At 32.0% G+C, this 23211-nt stretch overlaps 1 non-coding gene across 1 annotated transcript; it reads right to left on the bottom strand.

Annotated features, from left to right (window-relative positions):
* Nucleotides 1-8235: 8235 nt before the first annotated feature.
* On the bottom strand, nucleotides 8236-8308 carry Trnav-aac. The gene has a single exon. It is a non-coding gene; the product is annotated as a tRNA-Val (tRNA).
* Between the last annotated feature and the right edge of the window lie 14903 nt (nucleotides 8309-23211).

The raw sequence follows: 23211 nt of genomic DNA, 5'->3' as shown, positions 1-23211 counted from the left end.
TAAATCCATACAATAACGCACTCGGAGGACGGAGGGGAGGTATCGGCTCACCGCAGTCGCAACAGAAATAGCGCTTGACGCTTGTATCCGCGGTGGCGCCTGTTCACTGTCAACTTTATAGAGTAACTTTACATAGAGATGTGTTTGAGTTCTTTGCAAATAATTTGATTGCTTTTTTTATAAACTCATATGAATGCTAATTTACTAAGGATCACATTCACGACATATACTTATTTAGATTTTGCGCACGAGTTAAAAAAAAGATAGCTAGGCATCAAATATTTAGATGGAAATGCTTGTAATTTTTTTTTAATACAAAGATAGGCTTGCGTTTGATCACTATTTCACCTGATGATAAGTGAAAATGCGGTCTAAGATGGAGCACGCTTACCTAGAAGTAACCTATTCACTCGCGACTTAAAGATCCCCAGGTTACAGTGTTCCGGAAACACAAACGCTGGTAGAGAGTTCCATTCTTTGGCCATACGGATCAAGAATGTACTAGTGAATCGCTTAGTGCATATAGGGGGAATGTCAATCATATAAGGGTGGCGTAACGCAGAGCATCTGGTTGTACGATGATGGAAGGGGGAGAGGGGAATCAGGTCATGGAGTTCCTGGGCACACTCTCCGAAGTGTATTCAATAAAAAAACCGACAGGCCGACCACCCTACGCCAATGACGCAAGCTTTGCAGCTTTGCAGCGACCAGTACATCATCACCGATGAGCCTCCTGGCTCGTCTCTCAATTGTCTCAAGAACCTCCAGCTGGTACTGGGCTGAGCCATCCCAAAGATGAGAGCAGTACTCCATTAAATTGCTTGCATTAAATTGCTTGCTTGTAATCTTAAAATAGGAAATTAGTAATCAGTTACTGTTTATATTAATAAAATTATCTCATAAATTTTAAAATATTTTCATCTCTGTATTTTTAGGTTAGTCTGTGTCGTTAAGGAGGGCGCGTTAAAATTGAAAATAAATTCAATATCAATTTGAGCGCGAGCCAAGTGTATCGCTGTCGATACGTGACGGTTATGTTGCCACTCGACGTCCACATCGTTGCCAATAAAAAAACGTTTCGCGTTTCTGTTAGCCTGGTATCACATAAAAGAATTACGTGTTTTCTAATGTGGGTTTGAGATGTAAAGTGCAGATCTTCAGAAAATTTTTAGGGGTTTCGCGTTTGTTGAGATGAGAAACGGAACCTTCATACGAGTGTCACTGACGTACGTGTCTATATAATTGATCGTGTCTCTATAATGAAATCTAATTTGATTTCGAACTCTAAAAACTAGACAAATTTATGATTGATTGTTATACTATTGACTTGTTAGACTATTTATTTTAGTTCAGCTCATCGCACTCCACTGCTGGGCATAGGTCTCCCCAAGTTCACCTCAAGCATCCCGGTTTTCCGCAATCTTATGTAGATCGTCGGTCCAGCGGGCTGGAGGGCGTCCCACACTTCGTTTGCTAACACGCAGTCTCCATTCCAGGACACGTCTGCGTCACGTCTAGTGGCCATCGGTCCTGCGATACAGGTGACCAACCCACTGTCACTTCAACTTATTTACGCCACAGGCTTTGTCGATTACTTTTGTTCTCTCTACGACCCCAACATAGTCCGTTGTTATGAAGTATACAAAATAAATTTTTTAGGACAAATTGTGAATATTATAAATAGACCACATTTGACGTCACATGGTGAGTGAAATAACAATTGGGGCCGGTAACGTCGCAGCGCCCGTACTATTCGTGTCATTTCAAACGAAAAAATGTTTTTTCTATTAAAAATTTTACCTTCAATTTTCACGACTTGCTTATTATTTTAATCTAAAAACTGACGATTTATTAGTTTTCTCACAAACATTTCACCTGCGTTATCATCAGTAGAACCGAAACGACATTAAATGATTTCAACGTTTATTATTTTTGTTCGAAATTCGTTTAGATTCTAGAAGTTTTGCAAATATAATCGCATAACAGAAATTCTCAGGTTGTTTAGTGATTTCTGCTAAAAATAATATTTTAAGTGAAACAGCAATACGTCAGCCAATGCTTGGTAAAAATATTTGCAAACATTGTTAATTAGTACAGTCTGGGATATACGTTATTCTTCTTTCCCGATCTCCATTACAAGTACAATTTGTTGTTTCTTCTATTTACTTCTATCGACCAGCATTTCTGCAGTTATTCTTTTAACACTGATATCGTCTTTTACATAATTAATTATGTTCCCTTGGCCTTCTTCTCCTAATAATATTTAAATGGCATTGTTCTTTTCTAATGGAATATTATCTTATCTAATAACCCCTTAATTTGATTATCAATAGTTTCACTTTTTTACTTTCTCCTATTGATATTCTCATTTCATATTAGTGCATCTTGTACCTTAGTAATACTCCTTTATGTATTCATCCTTTATGATGTTTTTTTCTCTGCAGAGTGGTCTCGGGTAAATATAAAAATATCACTATTACTTCACCACAAAGTACAAGGCTAACTCTTAAGGAACTTTTTAATTTAATTTGATTATGTAACATTTTATTTAAAGTTCATAGGTTCAGTGCAGGCATTATGACCATTAACACACCGGGTAAGAATATTGTGGCCCCCACTTAAAGAAACCAAAATCGAGTATTAGTTTTTGATTCCACCATCACTCCCTGAAATTTGGTGTCCTAGGCCGTCGCCCCTTCGCGCCCCCCTCTAACGCTGGCAATGCATGTGTATTATCCACTGTACCATTTTAGCTTAAAGCATTTCTAGTTGTATGATCTGCGTATGAGGTAAATAATTTCGTAAACAAGAATTTGGTTTTTCAATATGATTTGCTAAACAAACTACTTCGAGAACATAAAATATAAATGTCATTAATATCGGTATTTTGTTTTGACAGATATTTCAAGATGGCGTCATGGAACGTATGTGTGTATTTAAAACCATTCACATAAATTCAAACTCACTTCGGTTAGTGGCAATATATTAATAATGTATTTTTGTAAGAATAACAAATGAAGGATCGAGTTGGCGTGCAAATGATGTCCGTCGTGCTGTTTTAGTCGTGATTGACGGTAATCGGGGTTATGTATGTACGTGGTGAAGGTTGGTATTTAGGATGATATCTTTACTATTTTGAGACGGCTGTTCTATGATGAAGTGTTATAGAATTTGTTGCGATGTAAGAAACTATAATTAGATGTACGAGTAGTAACATTTTATACTACATTACTTACAAATGAATGTACACTACAATTTAAACACACAAATAACGACGTACAATAGATGGTTTTACCGCCGAGAAGCCATTTTTTTCGTACAAAATGTATATGAGGAGAAAAGTTTAAGAAAAGATATACAATATGATTCAGATAAAATATTTGATTTTTTATATAGATATATAATTATGAGATGGGATAAGCATTCAGCACCACCTAATGTTAAATGGTTAGTGGTCCGCATGGACATCTGCAATATTGGAAGAGTTAATGGTACTTTACTAACCTTTACTGATGATGTGTCAGTAAAATCGACACTTAAAAATTTCCTAACTATCACGATTAAGACAAACCTCAGTAGAAAAGGTTATTTGACATTTTGCACAATACTTCAAGATTAAACAGTCTTTTCAATACGAGAGTGTTTTCAGCTACCAAAATAGCTCTGAATCAAATCTGACACTAATTGAAATATGTTATAAGAACACAATTGATCTAACATTACAGAAACACCACGAACAGAGTACTACTAGGTGTTTGAGAGGTTTAAAAAAAAAACTTGAAAATTGGATTATTTGAGGAAACTGTGAAATAATGTCATTTGAATAATAAATATCACTTTGGCGCGAGTAAAGCTGCGGGCAACAGGTACATCAGTAAAATACCTTGCACAATATAGATAGTTCTACACAAAAACGGAGATAGTAAAGCAAGGGGTAGACTAGATAGTAATAAATAAATCACCGAACCACCCTTACTACTGAATAAAACACCTGTCTTTGATATATCTACATGTTATCGCAAGTGTGGCTTCATTCTTTTAAGTGTAGTGTTTTATTATGAAATGGATACTAAACGTTTATTTCCTATACGAAAGTTTCCTTAGCATCGTATATTCGATTCCTATTTAAAGGTGAAATTTGGGTAAAATATTTCAAGAAAATATTTCTGGCAGTATACTTTTAAAACCCACTAGATTGTGCTTTTAAATTTAAAGTAGATTTATGGTGATAAGAAAATCTGTTTTGTTTAAAGGATTATTGGTAATTATTGTTTAAGTACCTAATGTTGGGTACAAAATTGTTATTTGTTAGATCTAGACTAAAAATAAAACTAATAAGAATATACTTTGGTAAAATATATAAATATGATAAGTAGAAGTATTGCACAATCTATATGTGTATATAATGGCAAAGATCAGCATTAGAAATTACTTTGTTTCTTGATACTATGTGTTCTAGTAGCTTGAATATCAGCCATTCCATAAATTTTCTAAAAAAAAAAATAACATAATGAACTTCCACTACAGATACAGCAAGTGTATACACATATCATTACTAAGTACTGATTCACTTAAATGATTTTACATCAAGATAAGACTTGAGGAATTAGATTTCCAAAAATATATGCGATAACTTTATATGAGCATTTACATTACAAAAACAGTTAGGTTAATAGAAAATTGTTTTTAAATATTTACGCGAGTTTCATTCATTATAATGAAACAATTTTTTCGGAGGACTGAGTCCTCCCGTAACCATGGTTGCTGTGAAGTATTCGAAACGTTGGGCATCTAAAAAACTTAATAAACTACGCTAAGATCTGAAAAAGTTATGTCATTATAATAGGTTATTAGCATTTTGTAAATAAATATTTTAATGTAACAATGACCAAAACTGTGAAGGCGGACTATACCAAACATCTCGACTGACAGAAAAAAGTGTTGAATCTTTGGACCCGCGATTAGGCGATGGACATCGAATAATTTATGTACGGAGACCCAAGCGTATCACCCTAACTTACTGCATATATTACACTGACAAAGATTCAGAGGAGAATACAAGTAGCTTCAATCTTGTACTTAATATATTAAAAACTGAACTACACTTGTTTTATATGTGTTGTCATTTGTTACTACTGTATGATATGATGTTTTAATAGCCTTTGTTACTTGTGGATAACGTGAGTTAGAATTTCACCTTTTCATGAAGAACTTTCTTCTTCTTCTTCTTTTATAATTGGACTCCCATAGGAATTGCCAAAGTCAGAGTCATGAAGAATTTTAACTGATTAGACAGTTATCTGACTTTATGATGCCGTCAAATAAAGGATTTTTATTAATTTTTCCTCTTAATATTCACTTTGTTTAAGATATTTTTAAAATAATATAAATAACAAAATTAATTTAAAGCTCAATGATATAAGCTTTTCGTGAGAACAACTTATTCAAGCATGATCGCTGCATGCAATCTTATAGGCACGTGTTTAGTGCATTCGCAATGCCTAGTGCTTATGCCTGTGACAGCTAATAATGCGTTTAATGCCTAGCCGTCCTATTTTCTCTGCGTGCAAACGGCCTTGTAAAATGCATGGGTTTTGTTTCCACAATAAATACTCGAATACGAAAATATCGCATAGCGTAGTTGTTAAGATAGGTTAGGGTTTAATAATATTTCTTTTATATTTTAAAACGAAACTGCGTTAGTTATAATTATTATATGTTATACGAATATTATAGTAAATATTAAATATCATCATTACAGCCTATACAGTCCACTGCTGGACATAGGCCTCCACAAGTTTACGCCAAAAATAACGTGAACTCATGTGTTTTGCCCATAGTCACCACGCTGGGCAGGCGGGTTGGTGACCGCAGGGCTAGCTTTAAATATAAGGGTTAGTATAATCTCTAATCCGTATAAGCTGTTACATTTCTAATAAACAGAGTAAGCGGTTATGGAATATCATTATGAAATGAAGCCGCTGCTGATAGTCATCCACAATATTTGCTAAGTTATTAACCAATAAAAATAAAAACACTACAATAACTCATCTATCAAGACTTTAAGACAGCAAGCTTTTAAATAATTACTATTGTAATATCAAAAGCTATTAGAAACTATTTAGACATAATATGTTTGTCTGAATATTCTAGACTTAAAACACTTATCTAAATTAAAATAAATCGCCGGAATGTTTGTACGCGCATAACGAACGGCTGCAATAAATTGGATAATTTTTTTAATTGCATTGTTATTGTCAATAAGGTTTGTATAAGAAAAATTAAAACAAAATGATATATGCACGAAATAATGGTATTATGAAGATCGTCGGGTCAAGTAACTGATTAAAATGGAAACATAAATTTGTAGTCACAACTTAACCGACGCGTGCGTAAGACTATTTGAATCAGCACGACGCTATTACCATACGGGATAAGCGTCATAGGACGTAGAATCACGAAAATGAGTAATCCTGGTAATAAGTACATCATCTCGTGAGAATCGAGATCGGTACAGCATCACGATTAACATTAGTCAATGACGTTTTAAGATTATTGTGACCTTGATTGTGATATCGCGATAAACATGAATTATTTTCAAATTAATTACGTTTCCATATTTTCCACTTAAACTGTGACGTCATTGTATTTTTTCTTGTTAGTATTAATGAAATAATAAGTATCATTGATGGATGTGAGACGATGTTGTAATTTGTATGATTATTTTTTTCAATTTTTCTTGTACGTACAGAATCAAAGACAAAAAAGCCTTTGTTTGGTTTTTTGTTCCTAATAACTTTATTTTATTATGTAAGCCTTATCGGAAATATGTATTCGGCTGTAATAAATATACCTACATAATAGAATCTATATGATAATTCAAATTAGAAACTATTTTTTTTGTAAAAAATCTAAAAATAACGATAGCATAGCATGTTAATATATTATTTATCGTAGATACATATTATTTAACAAATAAAAAAAAATATATTTAATCACAGCTATTTTCGATTTTAATAAAAAGAGTATTAAACATAAAGCTGAACAGAAATTAGGTCAAAGATGTTAAACAATAAACAATTATACAAAAGAATTGTATCGTGTATTTACGATAGGTATATAAAATAGTGGCGTAAACGTCAGTCGGTCAGGTGTTTAATTGCATTCATGACTCGGATGTAGTTTCTGTACATAACTTTGTCACGTTTATTTTATTTTAGCGATTATTCGCTTATTGCCTTTTGTGCGTAATGGCTTCCTATTAATTAATATTAGTACTTGTTAAATCGACGCTTAATTCGCGTTGGTCAGTTTGAGGTAATTTGTTCAATTAATTTCAAGAAAATTTATTTCCTTGCAATATTGTTATTATATGGTTTACTAATTCGTGAATGACGGTTCAAAGATGTTTTTTAGCGTAATAGTAGTATGGTGTATTTGAATTAATACTTGCTTTTTATATAATTCGAAAAAAAACATATGATAAAACATACGATAGACCAGAGACCAAACCCGCGACCGGAAATGGGAATAGGAGTGAAATAGGCATTTGCTATAAAAAAAAATGCGATGCTATTTTTTCATTAATGTAACATACTTTGTAGCTTTTCAAATTTTCAAAGAATACCGATATCTTCCGGGGTTAACGGGTTCTAACGAATAAATGAACTCTTCAAATTAATTATGTTAGTGTTAAGGTATTTTAATTAGATTCAGTTTTCAAAGTTCGAATTCGGCAAGTCAAGGATATGAATAATTTGTAGTACGCCTGTCAGATAGCTGAAGTAACGAGTACATACTTGTCCGTTTTAAAGGTCATTTTGAGACGAATTGTACGCGCCCTTTGACCTCTATGACAGATATCTGCTTGAGAATTTTGTCTGACAGATATTTGCTTCTAACGATAGGTATTGCTTAATAAACAGCTTCATTTATCTACTACCATATAATATCCGCGACTATTATCACTTTAAATAAGCCTAAGATGAATTAAGAATGCCAGTCGATTGTTTCTGGACGTTTCGGGGGTTACGTTACGAAATGCGGTAGGTTATTATGTCTTGTGTGTGTTTGTGTGTGGGTTCTAAATTTCCAAAATAGTAAAATATTTATCAATACAAGGTTTGTCTTGTGACAATATTTGTTGATAAAAATATTTAAAACAATAGCAATAATCTATCTTCGATTAAATATATGTTAATATTTGTCTAAATTTAATAAGACATAGTATAAAAATGTTTCCGCCCGGGATCGAACCGGGGGCCTTCTGCGTGTTAGGCAGATGTGATAACCGCTACACCACGGAAACGTTGTGAAACAGTATCATAAAACTTAGTTATACTAGTAGTCTAATGAGTTCAAATTCGAGTAAAAATCATATAGTTTTCGTTTTAAATTTGTCTCAGTAAAAAAACATAGAACAGATTGACCTTTAATAAACCTGGAATGTTTAATAAACTTGCAAGTGAAAAAAAAGGTCCAGACATGTGTAGGTATTCGTTAATTTGTAAAGGATGATAATAAACCCATATTATTTTTTTAAAAATAATCAATAATTGTAGTGTTCAATTAAAAAAGAATAAAAATTTTAATTATAAAACTGAGAGCTATTTTATTCAAATCTCTTTTAAAATATTAACTTTATACAATAGTTTATATATATAAAAAACAAAAAAACAAAAAAATTAAAGAAATTCAATGCTTGTTTGAGACAACTTTAAATCGATTTCTTATCTCACGAAAGACAATTCTCACTTGAAGCCTCATCAAAAAACTCGAACGGCTTTCGTATCTATCAATCTAACATGGCACGGTCAGCGGGGAACATCTATTATATTTATCCTCATTATATAACACCGTATCAAATATAACCAATTCTGGTTTTGGACAGTACAATAACAACAATTTTTTTTAATACAACTATTTCGATAAACAAGCGTGGCTCACCTGATGGTAGGCGATTAAACCTCGCCCACAGAAGCTCTGGTCACCTCACTCACCACAGGATCACAACACTGCTTGAGAGTAATGTTATTTAGCTGTGAAGTAATGGCAATGTTATTAGCTGTGATTTTCTAAAAATAAAGGTCTTAAGGTCAAGGTACTTCCCTTGTTAAGCTGGTACAGATTTTCAGCAGGAGATTTCTTGCTGTACCCTTCCTCAAAGTAATAGTAAATGATAAGATAAAATAAATATATATTTTAACATACACACTTGGTCCTCTGTTCCTAAGATAGCCAACTTAGTACATACTTGTTTGCATAGGTAACTGACCGTGCCATGTTAGATTGTAGGTATAGCTTCGTATTTTTATCGGTAAATATGGTATGAAATACACAGGCCGAAGACGGGCAGCAGCGTCTTCGGTGCGACAAAGCCAGTACTGCGGTCACCAACCCGCCTGCCCAGCGTGGTGACTATGGGCAACACACATGAGTTTACGTTATTTTTGGCGTAAACTTGTGGAGGCCTATGTCCAGCAGTGGACTGTATAGGCTGTAATGATGATGATGATGATGATGATGATGAAATATGTGTACATAAAAATATTACACATCTATGTGTATTATAATATGTGAAGCAAAAACTTTGTACCCCTTTTTACGAAAATTGCGCGGACGGAGAAGTATGACACTTCGCACATTTTTTAAAAATAATGCATAAAAATAACTATCAATAAAAAAAACATTACACACACTACCGTGTATTTCACACAACACGCATATTACGCCCCCTCTCTTCCCGTGGGTGTCGTAAGAGGCGACTAAGGGATAACACAGTTCCACTACCTTGAAGCCGACCGATGGCGGGATAACTATCCAACTGCTGGCTTTGAAATACACAGGCCGAAGACGGGCAGCAGCGTCTTCAGTGCGACAAAGCCAGCCCTGCGGTCACCAACCCGCATGCCCAGCGTGGTGACTATGGGCAAAACACATGAGTTAACGCCGTTTTTGGTATTAGCTTGTGAAGGCTTATGTTCAGCAGTGGACTACGATAGGCTGAAGTGGTGAGTGATGAATCACTTAAATATTTTAAAGATGGTCAGTTCTCATTGGACTTTCCTGTTTTTATGCATGCAGGTTCATTGACGCAACTGACAAACAAAACAATTTAAGACATCAGTAATTATAATTAAAATCATAAATGTTTTAAACTATTCCCGTTTGTTTCTTAATATTGTGACAGTGTATCTACGACTTACAGTTTTTTATCGTTGTAAAAAAAACGTGTTTTTACACGTTGACGTCCGACGGTCAAAATAAAAGTAATGAGAAACTAATCTTGTTTTCAATTTACATCTGTATCAGATCACTGTGTCTTCTTAGAAGTCATCGGACAATAAAATCTCATTGTTTAATTGCTGTTTCTATCCGTGGTTCGTGCGTAGTGCAAATGACAAGTCTGCTTGTTTCTAAACTGACGTAATTAAAGTTTTTTAGTATTTGATAGTATATTATTAATCGGAAATAATAAATGGTCCAGTTCATTTCAATGAATTGAAACAGAAGATGGTATTAAATAAACAATCATTGTATTTTTTGTGGACACGGTATACGATCTTGTTTTCTAATTATAAATAAATTGTGTGTTAAATAGGAATAGAATATAGGCAAAAATCTGATAACTTTTGTACAATAAATTGGTGAGGATATATTTGTATGTATATATATTTCAGACCGTAATAATTAATTCTTAATAACACCTTCAATTTATTAAGTAAGACTTGTTTGTGCTACTCGGCGTCATGTGCTTTTCGTAGTGGATTAAGTTCGAAAGTTAAAGATAACTTAAGAATGTCTTGAATCGAAACCAAATTTAATTAAAGTAAATATGATTGGACATTTTACGATATGTTACAGCCACTACAGAGAAATAAGATAGAAGCTACTAACGTTTGATAGTGGTGGCTGCAGTGCTCGCAAATTGCTCAGAAAAGACGACTAAGTACATTATATTTGTGGCACATCTTTGTCTGCTACCAAGATTTTAATGTAAAATTACAAGCAGATAATTCCAATAGTAAACCTCAAATATAGGTATATAAATTTATAATCCTTTAATTACAGTATGAATAAATGACAAGTAATTATATTGTATATTCATATATTTTCATATTTAATCACCCCTGTGTTGTGTTTTTGTTTACAACCCTATTCATAGGATGCTATTAGGATATATCTTATTAATGTTATAAATGCGAAACTACGCAAAAACAACTGAAGTGACGATTATCAAACTTGATATTTTGATAAGAACTATTTTTTATCCCTACATTCCCGTAACCGTAAACCGTGAGGCGCGGCTATTGTACTATGTATAGATTACTATGACGCTGTAACGTTGGCGACTAAATCAGGAATCGATCTGTTATCGATTGTCTCCATCTCGTATTTATCGACGAGTCATTAAATCATTTCGATTTGAGATTGAGTCACGTATCGAACTCGAATGGGGTCCTCTTTCTAATTACCGGAGATATGTCAAACGATGGTAGCGATCGTAAGTTATAGGTGAGAGCGATTTTGTTACAAAAATAAATAAAAATGAAAATGAGCATCAATTGCCACAATGCACTGATTATAAAGTTTGCGCGCTTTAAAATAAATATTTTACTAAATAGTGAATTTGAAATATCAAAAGAGAGCTATCTCTAGTTAAATAGAACCTAGGATTAGAACCTAGGGGAAGTTGAGCAATATGATGCAATATGTATTACTTACATATGTATAAGTAGTTGGGGTGGGGCACAACAGGAAATTTCCTGCTCAAAATATGGAGCAGCCCGGCGGGCTTAGTACCTCGACCTCACAGAAGATCACAGCTAAATAATACTGCTTTCAAGCAGGTTGTGTTCCTGTTGGTGAGTAAGGTAACCAGAGCTAATTGGGGGATAGGGTCAGCAACGCGCTTGCGATGCTTCTAATGTTGTAGACGTCTATAAGCTACGATAATCGCTTACCATCAGGTGAGCTGTACGCTTGTTTGCCGACCTAGTTATATACTCGTATAAAATAAAATAAAAAAATGTGTCGATATGAGACACGTGAACTTACTATGAAGAAAATGAAAATTTAGATATTTTGCTTATCATATAATTTTATTTCTTGATTTCTTATGTAACATAGAATCAGATCCGCGACTTTAAACGCTACTAACATTTTTATAATGTAATACACATAATTAGAATTATTACAAAACTATTTACAAAACTATATTGTCTATTACCGATGTAAGAAATTGGATTTTTTCAATATTTTATACCACACTAAGACGCTGCGCCGGGCGGCGCCACCGTGTCAAAATTAAATAGATGCCGCCCGGCATAGTTCCCACAGTAGCCGGAGTTCTACACATCAATAAACATGTCGACGACAGGTTTTTAGCTAATAATAAGTAGTATAATTCATCTGTTCGTGTATTGAAATTAATATTTGAAAGTTATTAAATTATTTTTAATTAACGTATTTATTAATATTATTATATTATATTTTATTAATATTACAAGTATAAACGTTTTCATTAAACGATGTATCAAAAATAGTTTTAAGATCCTAATATTGAATTGCTTGAGCTTAAAATGAAAATTAGTTTCCCGATAAAATCCACTTATTGAAGGATGTTTTTACAAAAATTACATTTTTTACAAAATTTTCTCTATCAACTTGAGCTTAAATCTGACAGTAATGTTGTTTCTAATTTCTTCACTGGTTAGTTAAACAAACAAATAAAAAACTTCGCTAGTCAAAAGATTCAAATTGAAAAAATAATATTCCTTTTAATTTTATTATTCAGATAGATAATCAAAATCTTACACTATTCAGAGGTTTTTGCTTACTTATGTATATATAGGAGTACAATGATTGTGGTAACATCCTGACCTCACAATGTACTTAACCATATTTCATTATTAAAGCCAATTGAAAATGGCTATCAAACATCAATTCACTAAAATTCCAAGATTTGGCAGACATGTTCCAATCTGGTAATTAATGAATTAAACGTGAGTGGAACAGCGTGGGACGTCTAGTCTGAACGTATAATTTAAATTATATGACATAAACATGTGCTCATATTTCATTCTTTATCATCAGAGTGGTGAATAACTAGTTTTTGACATCCTGGTTCACGTGCTTATGTCATGCTGCGGTGATATTTGTAATTGTTGCTTGAAAAACCACGACATATACGAGGATAAAGCAATGAAAACACATACAATGAAAATCTAAGTACACGTTGGTAATCATATTAAATATCCATAGTTATCTTTATTTAGACGATTGATTAGAACAGTCTAAACACGGCACTAAGCGATATAACAAAAAAACTACAATAAAAAAATTTGAGTTCAAATGATAGTTTTAGCAATAATTTAATGGCTTACATTAACATTGGAAAATACATTCATATATTAGAACCAGCACTGTCGCAAAATCATAAATACAGTTTTCCAGCTTCTCGTACTTATTCGTTATTAATATTTATAAGAATAAATAAATAATTAAATAATCATAATAAACAAATAAATAAACAATTAAATAAATAAATAAATAAAAATAATAATAAATAAATAAATGTATAATTGTAACTCGATGCATCTGAGATCAGATGAGTTAGACTTCCTTTATTTACATTAAGATTAAATATAGGTCAAGTGAAATGTAGAAAAATTAATTGCTAACAACTTATCAGGCCTTTAAATGACCTTCGTTCTTGTCGCAACCTATTTGCAGAGCTATTTGTACTTTTTCAAAAACTTATAGGAAAAATAATAATGAGTTGTGGTCTGTATTGGACAATTGCATCAAATTGAAGATAATTTGAATGTCTTTGACCAGTTATTACGTTTTTCTGGCACTTAATATGACTCAAACCAAAATAAATTGGAATCTAATTGGAAAATAAATAACTGTATTTGCTCGCAAACGAAAAAAAAAAAAACTTACTTCAACTACATTGACAAATAATACAACGTAGGTAGACGAAAAAACAGTCAAGTAAATAGGCGTTATCAAAGATTACTCAAAAAGTTGTTATCAGATCTCGATTAAATTTAAACGTGACCACATGATAAACACCAGCTTGATTGAATTGAAATCATCAAAATCGGTACATCAAGTAAAAAGTAATACTGTATAATAACTACAACGTAGTTCGACGAAAAAATAGTCAAATAAAAACGCATTATTAGATATAGCTCGAAATTAGTTGTTAGATCTCAAATAAATTTAAATGGGACCAAATGACACACACAACCTTGGAATGAAATAAAAACAAAATGGCGAAATCGGTCCACCCAGTCAAAAGTTCTGAAATAATATACGGAAAAAAATACAATCGAATCGAGAACCTCCTCCTTTTTTGGAAGTCGGTTAAAGAATCGTATATAACGTCACAAAAATAAAATGATTTATAAAGGATTATGTCTTAAGAAATAGCAATGAAAATGTTTTTAGTACATGGTTGGGGAAGGATAAAAGTTGTCCAATCTAAATTGAGAAGTCTGCTGCTGCTAATATTTTTGTTTGAATTAAAACCAATTTTTAATTTAGTTTCTTTATATCATTAGTAGCTGTGCCCGCGACTTCGTCCGTGTGGAATTTAACGAAAATGTTATTGTTCAGTTCGCAGAGTTATAAAATAAATAAATTTCTAAAATAAAAGTAGCCTAAGTTACTCCTTATTACAGTTTCGGAGATTAGCCGGAACAAACAGACAGACAGGCAGACAGACAAAAATTGTAATAAATGTTATTTTGGTATATGTACAATGCATATGGATGCATGCAGTAAAAAGCGGTCATTTTAATATTACAAACAGACACTCCAATTTTATTTATTTGTATAGATTTAAAAATCCTTTAAATATAGTAATGGTACTCTACTTATATCATAAACTTAAAATGTTCATGTGTTAAAAATACTTTATTAATTTTAAGTTGGAAATTTAAAGCTTAACAACATATCATTGTAAACTCTTTAACTGGCTATTGATCAATTGTAATTTAATTGTAAATTTGAATTTTACACATTCATTCTACACATTTGCATATAAAGTTCTCATTATTCTATATATAGTATAGTTGTAGTATTTTATAGTAAAACCACATGGTTGTAATGTTGTTTTACTTTATTCGTAGAAGGAAATCGTATTCCTTTTAAAATACTCTATATATGCATCCATAGTACTAATTAATTAGAAATATTTACATTCACTTGTAGATATTGATTTTTATTTTAAAAATAAAACAAAAAATATTTGGTTTTTATCTGTAATCACTGAATGTATTTGAAAACATTTTAGAATAAAAAAAAAAATCTTTCTACGTGTTAATTACTCAGATTTCTAAAGAATAGATGTTGATGATATTATCTGTTGAGATGACGCGTGTAAGCATACGGTGTCATTGCGAATATTTATGTAAATCGTTATAGCGTACACCTGATGACAATTAAATGCAAATTGCTTGATTTTCCACAATAAAAATGTCATACATCTAACGCAAGAATGAACTGATACTGTGACGAATCCTTAATAAGCACAACAGCTGAGACATCTAATATATTCTAGCATAAAAAGAAAAAGGATTTTTTTTTGTTAATACTGAATCTATAGAATGGATTTGAATACATGTCTCAGTTGTATCTTACAGTTACATTATTTATAAGTAACATAGACTATAAAACGTCACACTATTCCTCCTAGTGAAAAAAAAAAAAAAACAAATATAAATGTAGGAAATCACAAGAGACGGCTAGTGTGCAATTAAAATGATTGATTTGGAGTCAAACATAAATAAGTCCTGAGAACGCTTAATTAATGACCGGTTTACAAGTAGTGATTAATTAAAAAAAAGTTGTAAGCGAAAAATATCTTTGGTTTTAAGTAAAGGCCATTCCAATCAAATAATCATAATTTGCATAGAAAATGCGTAACGATTTATGGAATGCTTCTGACTGCCCAAGTCACGAGAGATGCCAAGGACATTTGCAAGCATCAATTAATTTTATTTACGAAAATGGAATTTTTAGTATTCATTTTTAAAACCTATTATGATTATCTAATAATCGGACCTGAATTCGTACGCGTTAGATTTATAAACAAAAATGTTATAACAAAACTGCTGGGACTTTCTCTCCTTTTAGATATATGGATTGTGCCTTGAAAGCCATTTAGCTTTCATGTTACCAATTAGTTATAAGAAAATCTACAAAATACTACTACTAACTAATCATATTTCAATTTAGAGTTTCATACAAATCTGCTATCCAAACATTCAAAATTAATAATGAATAATAGAAAAAGAAAAGAAAAGAAAGGGCTAATTCGAGTCTGAACTGGTATCAAGTACCTAATAATCAAACTTAAACAATCATTATTTTTTATAAATATAGGTGATAGTTTAGAATTATAGAATTGAATATTTGACGATGGCGAAGTGGTTACTAGCGGTGCTGTTGTATGCCATTTTAATGGACGAAAGTTCGATTTGCACTCTTACAATATTTATCTACAGCTCATTCGAATGGCAAATGTTTGTTTTTTTTTTTTAATTATATAATGTTGTTTATTTTGATTATATAACATATATTCACTAATAAATATTTTTATTAGCTCTACGCTTAAAAAATCTTGTCGTCTATAAATAATATTGTCGCAATTAGTAATATTTTACATAAAATACATAATAGCTATGTACATATCATTTAAAAGAATAATGATCGACAATATTTATCGACGTTGCAATACTATGTGCGCCCGAGGTAAGATTTGGCTAATTATAAAATTGTAAAAGAACCGACGCTATAAATAATATCGTAAAAACCGGCTCTCATTCAATTAGCCCGTTTTATTTACAGCTTCCTTAATATCGACGGGATCTTGTATTGAGATTCCATAATGTCATTCATGGGGTCAGTATAGTCACAGGGTTCATTTAACTTTGCATAATTTATTTTGATACGAGACGGCGCCAAGCTTTGTCACCTGATATATTTTGACTTAAAACACGAATTTTGAATAATTAATTGATGATGTAATTTTCTTCAAAAGGCTTTAATTGAAAATTTGTTTTTTTTTGTGTGTTTTATTTAAATTTATTTGTTTATCCACTTAACCAAAGTAAATTGGTTTTAGAATATTAATATATTGTACTTTTTATTAAATTCGGTAAATATTGTGATTTATATGTAAAACCTGAGGGGAACTGGGGATGGGGTCGGAAACGCGCTTGCGATGCTTCTGGTGTTGGAGACGTTCATAAGCTACGGTAATCGCTTACCATCAGGTGAGCTGTACGCTTGTTTGCCGACCTAGTTACATAAAAAAACTGAAAATTTGCTAGGTTTGTTGTTAATCACTTTGACATCTTACTTACTACCGACATCTATACTTCGACACTGTTACCAAGCATACCATAGTCAGGAATACATACACGAAACGTGAAAGCTAAAAAACTTTTATTTGTAAATGTTATTCCATTAATTCCATATTAATAATCTATCACAAAATACTAGCATGTCCGTTTGATATTACCCGCGACACTACTTATTATTGCTCAGCTCATTAGTGTTTTATCGGGATCTTTTATAGCCAAAGTTTGAAAGTTCAGTGTAATTATATCAAAATTCATCAAAAGCACTATACTACGCTCGTCTATACAAACAACAAAAGGAAAATATCTAAAAAAAATTTCGTTTTTATCATATTAGCAATTACGTTTAACTCAAACGTATACAACAATTGTTGTTTAGTGTGCAAACACAATTTTCATTCGTCTTTGCCACAAAGTATCATTTAAAAATTTTAATCAATGAAATCTTAAATAATTTGAAAGTGGATTTGATGTGACAAAAACATAATAAAAAGAAGATGATGGGTTTTAAAATTCCGTGTCATTCATTTAATAATAAGTATGAAGAAAGGGATGGCATGACATTTTTAAATCATTAGTGTCTTTGTTTCTGTCACCGTTACAATTTATTTGGATCATTGTAACTAAACATTTTTTTTGTCAGGTACGCAAATATTTAATTTAAATAAGGCTTGCAAGTTATTTATATGAAATGCGTTGAAGAGGGTATAAGGTATGTTCACCGGTTACTGATACGTTAATGATAGGCTTTATCAGCTAGAAGTAAAACTGACTTTAACTATTTCGTTTCAACTAATAAACTACTACTAGCTTTGGATATACAGATTAAGCATAGGATATATTAGATAGTTAAAGTGAAGTGCGATAGTGAAAAAGAAAATTAGCTTCTAAGTTCTGGAAACGTTATATGTCATTCAAACATTATCTGCATTCTATGTTACACAAAAAATATTACGAGTATTAAAACAATGACAATCATCGGAAATTGATTTGCCAAGAGATACACGAATACAATTTAATTTTTGAACATAAAAAAAATATTCTTCAAATTCTATCTATATTTTTTGAAATTGTTTGAATCTGCGATTTTCACTTAATAACGACGTGCACTATTCTCTGGTACACTGTGGTGTACAATGTCATTCACACGATGAATATTGCCATTATCAATGGTAATTCGAATGTCCTTCGCCTTTTAAGACCGCTATGATTGATAATCTAAATGTGTTTGATGTTGCAACTTTGATTGTTTGCCATTAGGTCACTTTTGTTAAATTAATGTCAATTCTTTTGTGTCAAAAATATTTAGAATGTTGCATTTGACTCATTTGGAGTACTTTGTCCAGTTTATCTTTGCCATACAAAATACTGTTAACGATTAATTTCATTAGTAAAATTATTCATTACTAGGTTCACGATCGCGGCTTCGCCCACGTGGACACAATTTTAGCTGTCCTTTTTCTCCCTATGTAAATAATAATAATGCCTATGTCACTCAGTGATAACGTAGAATTCTTCTAGTGAGGTTTAGTCACAAATTCATTATAAATAAACAAGTAAAAATTCCTTTTTTATAATATTATGTAGGTATTGATCACTAATTACATAATATATGTCGTAATCTAGCTTCGTAAATTATAATCATTAAACGTTAAGGCTAATTAATTTTTTCAATTTGCGTTTTTATTATAATTATTTTTTTTTCGAGGAATGACATGTACATGACATTTGTCATCTAATACAGACGATCAACGTGGTTTTACCGATGTTGACAACAATTTGATTTTCGTTAAATTATTGAAATAAATGGGAAAGTTCCTGTTTCTACGATTTTTAGCACATTTTGTGCCTTTTTAGTGTTTTCGAATAAAAGTATTGCTTAAAAATATTTTTTAAGATTTTTCAAATAAAACTAACAAACTTTTAAACTCTTATTAAATCGGCACATATTAATAAATCTCTTCGTCTCGCATCGAATAACTGTCTTCTGCAATCTGCATCATTTTTTGCATAACGATATCGAACTCTCATCGACTGATTGAATTTATCTCATCCCGGATCATAAAATTGAAGTGAAATGAAAGAAAAAAATACAACACGTTAAATGCATAAAAGTGTCCTTCATAATTGGCTTCAGATGGGACGACAGATAAGTACCAAGACCGGTAGCGTATTTAAGTGGCAAAGCAATAATTATTAAACACCAGCGACATAAATTAATACGATTTAACGAAGTAATGAGATACGATTGAGTCGTTTACGGAAATATTCGGGATTTTTATAGTGATTGTGTGGCATTAATCGCTATACAGTACCACGCGCCGCCAGATGCTTTTTATAATTATGTAATAAAACACCTGTTAGTGGATTATTATTATGAGACTGATTAAAAATTATTACCGTTCTTGTAATATTAACGACCTTTTTAGTAATAAAAATATTAACTAAATTAGTTTATTTGTAGTTATTAATATTTTAAAATACTATTTGTCAGAGTTTGCTCCTTATTATTTTAGGGTTTGTCCAAAAAGAAAACGAATAAATGATTTAAATTATTTGCAACATGTAAGATTAGCATCTAAAAATGAGTTATGTTATATTATCAACTTTATGAATTGATTAAAATTGAATGTCATATGTTAGTCTAGTGGCAGTGGCTGTTTGTTTCTCATTGCAAACATTTGTATAGGTTATACTAGCGACCAGCCCCCGCTTCGCACGGGTGCAATACTGATACTAAATATACTACAGAATGTCTTTATTTATAGTGTGAAGCTAGCTTATAGCATGGTTATTAACATAATAACAACAACATTCAAATATGCTTCGTTAGATTACACGTTATTACAGAATGCATTGAAGAAATAAAGGTTCACTGCTCGTTCCTCGTAGCTGATAGCGTGATAATATGTAGCCTATATGTTGGCCCGACTTCCTAATAATATTCGTGCGAATTTGAAGTAAGTCCATGCACTACTTTTTGAGTTTATCCCAGACATGCACACAGAGAAACAGAAAAACAGACAAACCGACAAAAATTTTAAAAACTATAATTTTGGCTTCGGTATCGATTGCAGATCACATCCAAGTATTATAAAAAAAAAGAATATTCAATGTACAGTTTTGACTTTTTTGTTAACCGACTTCCAAAAAAGGAGGAGGTTCTCAATTCGACTGTATTTTTTTTTTTTTTTTTATGTATGTTACATCAGAACTTTTGACCGTGTGGACCGATTTCGACAAATTTTGTTTTAATTGAAAGGTGGTGTGTGCCAATTGGTCCCATTTAAATTTATTTGAGATCTAACAACTACTTTTCGAGTTATATCTAATAATGCGTTTTTACTTGACGCTTTTTTCGTCGACCTACGTTGTATTATACTGCATAACTTTCTACTGGATGTACCGATTTTGATAATTTTTTTTTTGTTGGAAAGGGGATATCCCTAGTTTGGTACCATGATAAGGAAACCAGGATCTGGTGATGGAATCTCAGAGAAATCGAGGGAAACTCTCGAAAATCCGCAATAACTTTTTACTGGGTGTACCGATTTTGATAATTTTTAATTTAATCGAAAGCTGATGTTTATCCTGTGGTCACATATAAATTTTATCGAGATCTGATGACTACTTTTTGAGTAATCTTTGATAAAGCGTAGTTGCTTGACTATTTTTTCGTCGAGCTACGTTGTATTACTTGTCGATGTAATTGAAGTCGGTTTTTTTTTTCGTTTGCGAGCAAACACAATTATTACCATTTTATTACATGTATATAGATATGTTCCGGATGCTTAAGTTTGTATTATCACAAGTCCCCTAATATAGCTATTGTAGTGGGAGGCAATGAATTTACCATTTTGTTTGTTTACTTACTAGTAAACTCGATGAACTTCATACTGCCTCGTTTTTATGATATTTCAATAATTTTCTTTTATACAAACCTTATTCTAGCACCATAACAAACAAACAAAAAAGAGACTAATCATAACGTTAGTGCAGTCGTTCGTAAGCTATGCACGTACATACATATACATTTTAGAGATTAATTTGATATATATACATAGACTAGCTGACCTAGCAAACGTTATTTGCCATATATATTATTAACCCCCTTAATGATGTTGGCCGATTCTCAGACCTACCCGATATGCTCACAACATTTCATAAAAATCGGTCCAGCCATTTCGGGAGTATGATAACTAACATTGTGACACGAGAATTTTATATAAGTACATTTTATACCAATTGTCAACCCTACAATCGACGACAATTACTCGTAATGATTACGTATGACGTCGCAGATCGTGCACCGCTGCAACCTTCACGCTGGCTATTGCGAGATTCGATTTGTCTAAATTACGGTGACATTGGACATACCACATTAGTTGATCGTTACCTTAAAATCGTAATCGGTCGTATCAAGGTCGCTAATGTGGTTACTCGCGTTTGAGGTTTCTGAATCTTTTCGTTATTATTCTAGACATTAAATGTTACTTTGTGAAGCAAAAAATATATTAGAAGCAAAGTATTGACTTGTTTATTCTATCAAATATTATAAACAGAAAACTTTTACAAATGTAAATCTAAGTTTAATAGTAGTACAAGCATTGAAAGTCGTTGCGCGTGTAACCGGGAGGGATAACTAGTATAAAGTAGGGAATAAGTTTCTTTGTGAAAGAAAGATTATATTTATACGTAATAGTAAAAACATCATGTAGGTGACATAAATATTTAGACCTAAAATAAAAAAAGAACAGTTACAAAATGGTCCAAATTCTCATGAATCATCTGTAACCATGTTCCCCACGTTTACCTTACCTATTAAACCGTTTCAAAATTCGCATCCAATCAACACCTGTCTATTAAAATCTAAAGCAAACAACGTGAAATGTTACGAAAAGTAACGCATAAAAACAATTCTTGAGACAATGAGCGTTATGAATCATGGAAGTTTGGAAATATTCCCTAATGTAACGAACGGACGTTTCTCGTAACTGATGTAAACGTGCACGCTAATTTATCACTTAAGCTTTGACAGTTAAGATATATAATGGCCTATAATCTTTCTGACATTATAGTTTACTTTATGGCCGACGGTACGGTCGGTTGAATAATAGACGTGGAATTGTGTGTTTTAACAGGTACCATCAATCAAATTATTTTGTTACGCAAATATGACATTTTTAAGAGCTATAAATGGCTTTAATGTAGGTCATATTAATGTGAAATTCACTTAAATTAAATTATGTATGGTGTCTTTTGTTTCATTTTTTTTTCTATAATGGTATATATCTATAAGAACATAATGTTTCTTGTAACGCTAATCGTTATGCTAAAATTGGGGTTTTCTCTATCCTGACGTCAGGTTATTTATTATTGTTTGTTATAACACAAAATGTAAAAATGTTGTAGTGATTGAGGTGTATCTGTTACGGAAGCAAATATCGCCTATTTTTTCTATCCTCAGCTCCTTTCTACAGTTCTTTATCTCCTGAACCTCTGTTACGAGTTTGCATGGTGATGGTCGTTACTAAGCGTCAGATGTTTGTATTTTCGTTGTTACAGTAGAAACCTAAAAAAGTTTATTGACTACCACAGCAAACTTTGAAAATGTGTTAGCAAAATTATCTGACGTAACGACAATTATTCCTCATAATTTGTATTTACTTTCTTACATACTCGTAAGTAGCTAGTTGATCTGATGGGGCGGAAGATATATGGTTGGCCATTTTAATATGTATCAGTTCTATGTTATGCTGTCTCATCAGTCATCAGTATGTACCGATAACTTCTAAGTAATTATAATTTGTAATTAAAGAAGAGACAAAGAAATTAT

The sequence above is a fragment of the Melitaea cinxia genome, chromosome 13 (genome assembly GCF_905220565.1).
Source record: "Melitaea cinxia chromosome 13, ilMelCinx1.1, whole genome shotgun sequence".
Classification (NCBI taxonomy): Eukaryota; Metazoa; Arthropoda; class Insecta; order Lepidoptera; family Nymphalidae; genus Melitaea; species Melitaea cinxia.
The sequence above is the reverse complement of the archived record's forward strand: the minus strand, read 5'-3'. Positions and strand labels throughout refer to the sequence as shown.